This window comes from Macrobrachium nipponense, chromosome 25, assembly GCF_015104395.2.
Source record: "Macrobrachium nipponense isolate FS-2020 chromosome 25, ASM1510439v2, whole genome shotgun sequence".
In the NCBI taxonomy this organism is placed as follows: Eukaryota; Metazoa; Arthropoda; class Malacostraca; order Decapoda; family Palaemonidae; genus Macrobrachium; species Macrobrachium nipponense.
This window is the reverse complement of record NC_087214.1, coordinates 16,201,843-16,212,983: the sequence shown is the minus strand read 5'-3', so window position 1 is coordinate 16,212,983 and position 11,141 is coordinate 16,201,843. Positions and strand designations below refer to the sequence as shown.

Here is an 11,141-nt window from a genome sequence, read left to right as displayed (position 1 = left end):
ACGATTTTACTTCCGTTATCACTTGCTAACAAAGTTCTTCCTCCTTAAGTAGTAGGTTGGTTGGTCCAAGACCCCAACACAGCAGTTCAGTGGTAGGGCTCAAGTGTGATTTAGCTAACAGTGTACTAACAACATATCTTGCTTTTCAGGTTTATGGGTTTCACTTCTGGACAGAGCAGCTTAAAGTTTCAAATTTTATACGACTGTCATTATACGGCTAGTTAATGCTAGATGGTAAGAGACATCTAATTTTTTTCGTGCCGAATCAGAACTGGATTTTAATATTTTACTTACATTTTTATTTATTAATTTTTTAGTTTATCTTTTTTTCTATTTAATGATCTTCTCTGTCTGTAGCTCCCATTCTCTTCTGTTACTTCTTCTGAATGATAATGATAATGATACAGGTAGTCCCTGGTAATGGGGGGGAGGGGGTTCCGGTCTCGGCAATTTGTGGCGCCAAGTTTCGGTTAAAGGCGCACCAGTCAGTTTTGACTGTCCTAATTGGACATTCAGGCTGAGGGAAATAAGGCATTTGTGGCCATAACTTTATTGGTTTGTGTATTTGAGGTGTCACTAGTTAGTATCCTTGCTTTGATAATATGTTTGTTTGGTGGATTTCATTTCAATGCCACTTTTCCTTGTAGGATTTCAGAAATGGGGCCCAGTTGAGTGCAGCACACCAGGATCTCCAGATGGTTTCAGACATGGCTCTGTTCTTCTTTGCTAGCAGAGGTAATAATGATTCAAACTGTTTTATGTGTTTGCATATTTTTGGTTTTTCATATATTTTTCTGTCACCATAATTACCATAATTGCACATCTTACCATAATATGAGGCCCTCAATATTTCCAATAAATTTAATGAGAATATAATTATTCAAAAGCCTTTTTATGTATCATTTTCAATAAGTATGTAAACAATTTCCCCTTATCAGAAGATTCATGGTCATTGTATATCACACCTTTCCATGTTCAGCAGTTTGGCAACGGCTCAGACAATGATATACGTAGGTGACTGAGAGGATTGTTTTTGTGTTTGGGCTGCCGTTTGCTGTTTCAATTTTTCATGTTTGGTTTCCTATCTTTTAACCCTTTTTTGCTTTTGACTGACTGGTTGGAATGAATTTTTCTAGGTAAAGAAAATATGCTTGGAGAGGGAGAGAGACAGAGAGTCAAAATATTCAAAGGTAGTACTACATAACTTTCAATCTCATTCCTGTTGCTTCTTTAGGCAATCGGACAATTGCCTGGTAGATGCTACTTGGACCTCCCTCTCCTGGGGAAGGTTTTGCCATAAATCTTAATATTGCAATACACTCCCTGAACACCTGAATCAGCCCTGGTCACTGACTAGCCCGAACTATATCCTCGCAGATTTACCACTTTTAACTGTCAGTGCTACCAATGCTGCAGGTAAAATCTAGACAAAATTAATTAGCACTTGTAAAACTATTAGGGTTTTCTCAAACGAAAATGTCAATGTTAGAACTTTAGGTTTTTCACTTGTGAAAAACCTAAATTTTATACATTCAAACTTCCCTGTCAGATATATACTTAGCTATAGACTCCGTCGTCCCCGATAGAAATTCGAATTTCGCGGCACACTCTACAGGTAGGTCAGGTGATCTACCGCCCCGCCGCTGGGTGGCGGGAATAGGAACCATTCCTGTTTTCTAAGTCAGATTTTCTTCTATTGGCCGGGACATCAACATTGTTGTTGTTCCTCCTGATTTGATTTCGTGTTCTTCATCGCTATTGATCTTCTAAGCCGGTCTTTTTGGTGACGTATGGATCTTTGGTTGGGCATACTCTTTCGTGGACTGTTATTTGGACTTGATTTTGGATTTTTTTTCATAATGTCGGACTCTAGCTTTTCGGTTAGAAGGACAGTGTGTGAATGAGGGATGTATGGTGAGGCTACCGAAAGCTTCGGTAGAACCCTCACAAAGTTTGTAAGGGGTGTAGACAGAATGAATGCTCTGTATCTAACACCTGTAATGAAGTGTAGGTTTGAATGAGGAAGAGTGGAAGAATTTAAATTCCTATTAAGAAAATTGGAAATGGATAGGGCTAGGAAGGCTTCCTCCAGAAGCGTAAGTAGGTCTCGTTCTAATGAGCCAATTGATATAACACCTAACCCTAAACCTGTATTTATCTTCCTCTTGTACTACTAAGACTGCAAAACTCAGCAACGGAAACTGCAGATCTTAAGGCTGCACTTGAAAGGATGGACCGTCAAATGCAAACTTTACAAGGTAAGCGCAGTGATAGTGACGTAAGTGTACCCAGTGCAGTGGAGGGTGCGTCTGATCGGCTTCATCTCGCTCCCAGGCCTAGACCGCTTCCAAGCTCACAGGCCCAGAGGAGAAGGAATGTCAAAAGCCTTACGGAGTTATGGAGAATCCCCACCGATCAGGCGCTCCCCTCGGCAGATTCTGTGACGTCCTGAACTGCCAAGGATCGCTATAGGATTCTTCACCACAAAGAAAGGGCTGGAGTTCTGACGAACTTTCACGCCTCTTAAAAAGAAGTTGGAAAGCTCCAACTTGGATTCAAGTCCGGAGTTTTTCCCTGAAGGATCGGCTTGCGAAGGCAAAAAAATGCAAGTATATTCCAACTCTCAACTTGAAGTCTCCTTCCCCCTCTAGACCTTCCTTCACCTACATCGGAAAAGGAAGAAGAGAATGCTGCGGCTAAAATTCTACTAAAAGTACAGGAGCAGATCTCCTCTTTAGTAGGAGTTCTTACGAAGGAGACTCCCAGAAAGAAAGGACTCTTTCCTTCCGATAAAAAGATCGACAGGAAGAAAAGACGTCTCTGGCACAAAAATCGCGTATTCTACTCCTCGGACAGGAAGTAGAAAGAATGCGCCAAAAGCGCCAGAAAAGCCAACCTGGCGCAATGCGCCAAAAGCGCCAGCCTGGCGCAAGGCGCCAGATGCGCCAGATGCGCCAGAAAAGCCAGATGCGCCAGAAGAGCCAGAAGCGCCAGAAGCGCCAGCCAGGCGCCAGCCAGGCGCCAGAATATACGATCTACTTCAAACGACACTTGAACCAGGAGGATTCTTCTAGCTTTGAGTGGATCAGCCTTTACCCTGGCAAGGACTCTAGATGTCACACAGGCGGCCGTAGCCCTGTTAGGATAGAGCTTTTTCCGTTAAGAGTGATATGAGAGGACATCCTTCTTCTGACAGGAGAGAGAGATGTCGCACAGGCGGCCATCGCTCTTGCCAGGAGAAGGAGAGAGTCTTGTTGCAGGGTCAGCCTATCTCTTGTAAGGACGCAAGTTGTCACAGGCGGCCGTAGCTCTTGCAAGAGTGGGGTAGATGTTGCGAGGGACTCATCTCCTATCGAGAGGAAACAATCCTCTTCGGAGATTGAACAAGAATTGGAAGATGTGTCGCATTCGAAAGATCATACGGCTGCAGGCTTATCGGATTATAAGACGTTAGCAGCCCTCTTACTTCAAGAGTTTGGAGACTCGTTAAGCCCTACTGCTCCACCTTCTCCTAGATCTTTGTTTACCAGCACTAAGGTCTCAAAATCGTCCTCTTTCATAAAGATGAAACCGACCATTTCTATGAAGAAGGCGCTTCGGTTTGTCGGAAGTTGGTTTAAATCCAAGGAGGAGCGGGGAGAACCGTCTTTGCCTGCCCTCCTTCCAAACTTGCAGGAAAGAGAGGCATCTGGTATGAGACGGGAGAATCACTGGGTCTTGCTCTCCCGACCTCTGCCGAAGCAGATTTTTCAAATCTTGTTGACGCTTCGAGGAGACAAGCCTTGTCATCAGCTAAGATCACATGGGGGACTTCAGAAATGGACCATCTCCTCAAGGGATTGTTCCATGTCTTAGAAGTTTTTAACTTCTTAGACTGGTCCCTTGGGGTGTTGGCCAAGAAAACTCAGGAGACGGAGTTTCTGAGCCCAGAAGTCCTTAATAGTGTCCTGTCCTGTATGGACAAAGCAGTCCAGGACGGATCAGGAGAAGTGGCTTCTCTCTTCGGAACTGGAATCTTGAAGAAAAGGACTTTGTTTAGTTCAGTTTTTTTTCTAACGAAAGCAGTCACTCCTATCCAGAGGTCGTCCCTGCTTTATGTGCCTCTCTCGCATCAAACTGTTCCCTTCACAATTAGTAAGGGACATTTCCCATTCTTTGACTGAAAAGGCCACAAAAGATCTTTTGGCCCAATCCACAAAGAAAGCGAGGACCTCCATTCCTACTATGAAGAGAGAGACATGTACCCTCAACAGCCCTTTCGAGGGAGTTCCTCTTCTAGACCCTCCTCTAAGAAGAGAGGAATACCAAAAAGAGGTAGGTCTGCATTCAGGACTATCAAGAAAGCCAAGTGATATTCCAGTCCTTCAAGCACCGGTAGGAGCCAGACTTCTGAAATTTTCGGAAGCATGGGCACTGAGAGAGGCAGACAGCTGGTCCCTTTCAGTAGTAAACAAAGTACAGGCCAAGTACAGGGACCCTGCCATGAGAGAAGCACTTTTACACCTTGATAGAACAGATGTTGCAAAAGGAGGCCATCGAATTGGTCCGGGATCCGCATTCCTGAGGATTCTACAACCGTCTTTTTCTGGTTCCGAAATCCTCGGGAGGGTGGAGACCGGTTCTGGATGTGAGCGCATTGAACCAATTCGTAGAGAACACAAAGTTCTCTATGGAAACGTCCAAGTCAGTTCTTGCGCTCTTCGTCCCGGAGATTGGATGGTCTCCCTGGATCTACAGGATGCTTACTTTCATGTTCCCCTGCATCCCTCATCGAAGAAGTATCTTCGATTCATGATGCAGGACAGCGTATTCCAATTCAGGGAGGGCCCTGTGCTTCGGCCTATCTACAGCTCCTCAAGTTTTCACGAGCCTAATGAGGAATGTTGCGAAATGGCTACATCTGAAAGGGATAAGTATATCTCTTTATCTAGACGATTGGCTCATAAGAGCAAAATCGGAACATCAGTGCTTGAAGGACCTGAGACGACATTAGAACTGACAAAGTCACTGGGACTACTCGTAAACCTTGAGAAATCACAATTGATCCCCAGACAGAACATAGTCTATCTGGGGATACAGATGGATTCTCGGGGTTTTTCGGGTTTTTCCATCGCAAGAAGAAGAATTGCTCGAGGCTTAGAAAAAGTCTCGAACTTCTTAGGGAAGGAACGGAGCTCGGCGAGGAATGGCTCAGTCTGTTGGGCACCCTTTCCTCGTTAGAGCAGTTCGTTTTCCCTAGGGAGATTGAACCTCAGACCTCTGCAGTTCTATCTCAGACGAATGTGGAGTCAGAAGACAGGAGATTTGTCAGACTCGTTCCTATTCAGCAGGAGATAAAGTCACACCTGAAGTGGTGGTTAACCCCCTTAAGAAGAGAAAACGAGGGAGTGTCCCTCTTGATTCGGAACCCTCTCCTAGTGTTGTTTTCCGATGCCTCGGAAAACAGGTTGGGGAGAACACTTGTGTCCAAAAGAAGTGGCAGGTACTGGACGAAGGAACAGGTGGCACTGCACATCAATGCGAAGGAATCCTGGCCATTCATCTAGCCCTGGAGTACTTCGAAGCAGAAGTCAGAGGAGTGGTAGTCCAAGTCAACTCGGACAATACCACTGCTCTGGCTTACGTCCGAAATCTGGGGGGGCACTCACTCTTTCTCACTATACGAGATCGCAAGAGATCTATTGACCTGGACGGAGGAACGGCATAATACTCCGGACAAGATTTGTTCAGGGAGTAAAAAAATCTAAGAGCAGACAGATTGAGCAGGAAGGACCAAGTACTTCCGACAGAGTGGATGCTCTACTCAGAAGTCTGCAAAGAGCTTTGGTCCCTCTGGGGAAAACCTCAGATCGACCTGTTTCCGCCATGTTCCTCTCCAGGAAGATGGGGCAAACAACTTCTGCTCTATAGAAGAAGATCCCAGAGCCATAGCGATCGATGCTCTCCTTATGGACTGGTCAGGCATAGACGCCTACGCCTTTCCCCATTCAAGTTGCTGGGGGAAGTGCTAAGAAAGTTTGTTGCATCGAAGGGACAAAACTGACTCTAATTGCTTCCCTTCCTGGCCTTCCCGAAACTGGTTCACAGCGGTTACTGGAATGGACAGTGGACTTCCCCATATCTCTTCCAGAAAGGACAGATCTGCTCAGACAACCCCACTTCGAGAGGTTTTCACAAAAACATCCAAAGTCTCTCCCTGACTGCCTTTCGACTATCGAAAGACTGGTCAGAGCGAGAGGCTTTTCTAAAGAAAGCTGCAAGTGCAATCACTAGAGCCCGCAGTCCTCTACCTTGCGGGTCTACCAATCGAAGTGGGAAGTTTTCCGTAGATGGTGTAGGTCGAAGAAGCTGTCCTCTTCCAATACCTCTGTGACCGAAATTGCCGATTTTCTTCTCTTCTTAAGAGAAGAGTCGAAGTTGGCTGTATCTACTATCAAGGGATATAAGAGCATGCTCTCAAGCTGTTTTTAGAAACAGAGGCCTGAAAATTAGAAAATAATAAAGATCTTCATGATCTCATTAGGTCTTTCGAGACTTCCAAATTGAGATCTCTCTTCCCCGAGTTGGAACCTGGATGTAGTCCTCAAGTTCTTGACTTCTGACAGGTTCGAACCTCCAGATAAAATCTCGTTCAGAGATCTTACAAGAAAATGTATATTCCTGTTAGCCCCCGTAACTGCAAGAGGGTCAGTGAATTGCATGCTTTGGACTTTCGGTGGCTTTTAAAAAAGACTCTGCTGTGGTTTCTTTTCAACATCTATTCCTAGCAAAAAATGAGAACCTTTCTAAACCTTGGGCCTAGAAGTTTCGAGGTCAAGGGACTCTCTCCCCTGGTAGGTAGAGAGTTGGAGCAGTCTCTTTGCCCAGTCAGGACCCTGAAGTTCTATCTAAAAAAGAAGACACAGCTTCAGGGATGTCGCCAGAGTCTCTGGTGTTCAGTAAGAAAACCCCAAGAGACCTATGTCAAAGAACACACTGGCGTTCTTTGTCAGGAATGTGATAACAGAAGCTCACAGGGATTGCCAAGAGAACTCCTTGAAGTTGCTTAGGGTAAAAGCTCCACGAAGTCCGCCTGCAGTTGCAACTTCCCTATCTTTTACTAAGAATATGTCAATGAGAGACATTTTAGCAGCAACTTATTGGAGATGTAATTCAGTATTTGCATCCCATTATTTAAAGGATGTTAAAGTAACATACGAAAATTTTTTTCTCTTGGACCGTATGTATCAGCAGATACTATGCTGGGACATGGAGCGGATGCTGATCCTTAAATAAATTTTATTTTTGTTTTTTTTCTTTAATGATTATTTGTAACACTATTGGTGTTGAGTTTTTTTGGGTGCTTGAAAGGATGTTCGGGATGCACCTCCTTTCAATCGTAGTACTAAACCCGATGATAGGATCAGGTGATCGGGATCAGTGTCGTGCTCTATGATAATGCCATTAGGCAAGGTGTTTTGTCATGTAAGTGGATAGGAAACCCATTGACAAAGATCCTAAGATTCTGTCGAGTAAGTGGATAAGACCCCTTTGACAGACCATCAAGAACTCTTAGCATGAGGTCACTACCTTGCTGAGGCTCTTGAAGCGATGCAGGCTCCTATGGCAGTAGCCATGAAGTCTTTCGCTAACACAGTAGGAACCAAGGTTTTTTATTTTTATTACCTACAACGTATGTGTTTCCTGTCTATTCAGTAAAATTAGCTGTCCCTCCGCCAAAGGTGCCAATCAGCTAAGTATATATCTGACAGGTAAGTTGAATGTATAAAAATGTTATTTTCATGATACAATAAAGTTTTATACATACTTACCTGGCAGATATATACGATTAAATGGCCCACCCAGCCTCCCCTCAGGAGACAGGTGGAAGAGAAAATCTGACTTAGAAAACGGGAATGGTTCCTATTCCCGCCACACAGCAGTGGGGCGGTAGATCACCTGACCTACCTGTAGAGTGTGCCGCGAAATTCGAATTTCTATCGGGGACGACGGAGTCTATAGCTAAGTATATATCTGCCAGGTAAGTATGTATAAAACTTATTGTATCATGACAATAACATGTTCTAACATTTTTATGATTATTTGTAACATTGTCACATAACTCAGTGAGTGAGTAAAACAATTTCAAACGGAGGGTAAGAGAGAAATATTGCATGTCAGGCATTCTCTCTCGCCTGGCAAATTCACCAGCATGGCAAAAGACTGCATTTATGAGGTAATGATCGATTATTGTTACTCTAGGGGATCACAATTATCATCTCATCATTTTCAAATTGAATTCTTTTCATTCTTTCTTTCAGGATATTCGAACAGTTCCTGCCACAATAAAAGTACTATATGTGCAGCTCTTTGGATATGATTACATCTACAGCATTTTTGGAGGTATGGTTTTTTTTCTATGCCATTTATCTCTTTGATATTGGCAGGAATATTGTAGTAATTGAATAGTTTTTGCAGTGATGACTTGCACTAAATTCTCTTCATAGAAGTAGATGAATAAAGCTATTGAATATGAGGAAATATGGTCAGGTATCTCTAGCGATTAGTAAACTTGGAATCTTTATGATAGTGCAAATTAATACTACTTTATTATTTAGCAAGACAGAATCTAACAGTCTGCGTAGAATTTACCTGAGTCATGAGTAAATTGACTCTGACTTACCTTTTCTGTTCTTCCTCCTGCACAGGTTTACCATACAGAGTTACGTAGGACTCAAGAACAAGTTTGAATTGTCAAGATATGCATATTAACGTCCATCTTCTGATTGGATGAGCAGACTCAGCACGGAGGATTGAAAAGGATATTGGACAGTACATACCACTCTTCTGTCCCTTCACTGAATGACGATATTAGTAACAGCAGTGGGGTTGTCAGTGTCGTTCCCTAGAGCAAAACTTGAGGCAGGTGATTGATCATCTCCCAGTTAAAACATCCATGATTTTTCTTTTGCTATCACTATATCCCACACTCTAGTGACAAGGCCTTCACTGGTTGGGTGGTTTATAATTGACCACTCATTGTTTTCTACTCGGTCAGTCCAGTCATACAGATCTTTAATAATTAGTTCATGTATACTCCATTGTAGTAGTATCTTTCTTCTCTAAAAATGGTATCCTATCATCCTCTATCCAGAAGTGCTTCATGCCCAACTCAGTGCATATACTATAAAAATATTTGGTAAAATACTATGTGTAGAATTCTGTATCTCTTTCATAGTCATGACACTTTCTCCAAGACCCCTGGTTTTGTTTTGGCTAACAAGAAGTGTATATATTTCATAACAACATCTTTAGTATCTCAGGTTAAGGTTATAATCATGTAACATTGCGAGTGATAGATGGCCTTTGTAGTTTCATTCAACTATTTCACAATCGATAGTATTTACCCATTCTTCCAAAAAATTGCGAAGAACATCCTGCTGCTGTCATGCCTGTTACTATCTTCTTACTATCACATCAGTCAGCTGCTGCTCCTTCAAGGATACTACTCCTTCCTTACGCGAGCAACAACTTTTTCTTTTGACTTGATTATGACACTTTGACACTTGTGTAATGTTTTGTGACAACATTCAGTAATGCTAGTTATTAGTCCTGTGCTCAAACCAAATCCTGTCTATATATATAGCTTATGAGAAAGATGTACTATTGCTATCAGTTCAGAAGACAAGTTTATCCAAGCAGGACGAAAAGCCATTATGTATATTGTGCAAAGAAAATCAATCGAAAATATTTGAATGTGCTGGAAATTGGCTTGAAGAGAGTCATAAATTATCCTTAGATGTTTATGTGTATAAGAGTGTACAGGTAAAAGTTTCATTGTTAAATCTGAAGGCACTGTGCAAGTGATTCATAAGGTTTCAAATGCAAGTGCTTGTTAAATTTGCAGGTACAAGTGATGGCTAAATATACAAGTGCCAGTGCTTGTTTGAATTGTTAGATTTACCAGTACAAGGGGCCCATGAAGTTTGCAGGTACAAGTGTTTTGCTAAGGATACTGGTACAAGTGATTGTTGAAAATGCTGATACAAGTGGCTGATAGATGTGTAGGCATTTGTGTTAGTGGATTAAGTTATGATAAACATCTGTTATCCGTTACAGTCATGTCCATCTACCGAACTTTTAACAGTTAGCTATATGTAGTACGTAGCTGTTTGTAGTTGATATCCAGTACTATATTATGTGAGGTTAGGTCATTCTCCCTTTATGTTCAGTTCTTTGCATCATTAATTTATAGATATTGCAGATTCAATCATTGTGGTTAGGCTTCTTTGCATGGTCGTGTTCTTACTATTTGGTATAGATAATTGCTATATAGCAGTTTGGAAAGTGTACATTTGAGAGAGAGATAGAGAGGTACTATCTTTAAATTGAATTTAGCATCTTGTATTATGGAATATTTCTTTTTTGAATATACAGAAGTACAGTACCCTGATTCCTACTGAATGATATCTTATGGTTCTCTAATTCTTCATAAAGTATTGGTTTAAAATGTTTATTTTTTATAATTTAAACAGTACACTGACTTGACATGACTACAGAATTGTTTTTAGTAATTGGTTTTGTGGTATATTATTATTTAAGGATGTACTATGTTTTGCTCCTGCCTTCTCCTTCTCTGTTTTGTAACCCAAGTTTGATACAAGTGTTGTCCCATCAAGAAGCATTATCTTCTCACTTTGTTTACATACGGGACTCTGAGACAATGGTGGTCAATACGCCATACCTACATATCTGTCAGGTAATTATTAGTAATATTATAGGGTAAGGATTACTAGCATTGGTGAAGGGATATTCTCATTTACTGTTGTCATTGTAAATATACTGTACTAGATTTTAAGGAAGGAATTTGTATTTGTTTCAGACTGTAGTAATGGTTTAAGTTGAGTAAAGCTTGGGAAGCTGCAGTCAAGTGTTTTATTGTCATCACAGGTTTGATGTTTAAAACAATGCTTTTATTTTATAGTAGTACTTGATTTCTACCCATTTCAAATAGGTTTGTAAACACAAGAGGCAGGACATCATTTAACTCCGTGTAATGAGGTGGTCCATTTTAAATGACTGAAGAAGAAGAAGTCCCTTGGTTATTATGGTTTCTGCAAGATTTTTGTCCTAAGGAAATTTATAGTTCACAGAAATAGTAC

The 11,141-nt window shown here is 41.8% G+C and overlaps 1 protein-coding gene and 1 long non-coding RNA gene across 2 annotated transcripts in view; one reads left to right on the top strand and one right to left on the bottom strand.

Moving 5' to 3' along the window:
• Positions 1 to 11,141, bottom strand: part of LOC135199298 (uncharacterized) — a 367,793-nt gene that overhangs the window by 327,046 nt on the left and 29,606 nt on the right. The window lies entirely within an intron of this gene.
• On the top strand, positions 9 to 10,904 carry LOC135199176 (uncharacterized). Its single transcript, XR_010310950.1, has 4 exons — positions 9 to 234; positions 648 to 735; positions 8,301 to 8,382; positions 8,688 to 10,904. It is a non-coding gene; the product is annotated as an uncharacterized LOC135199176 (long non-coding RNA).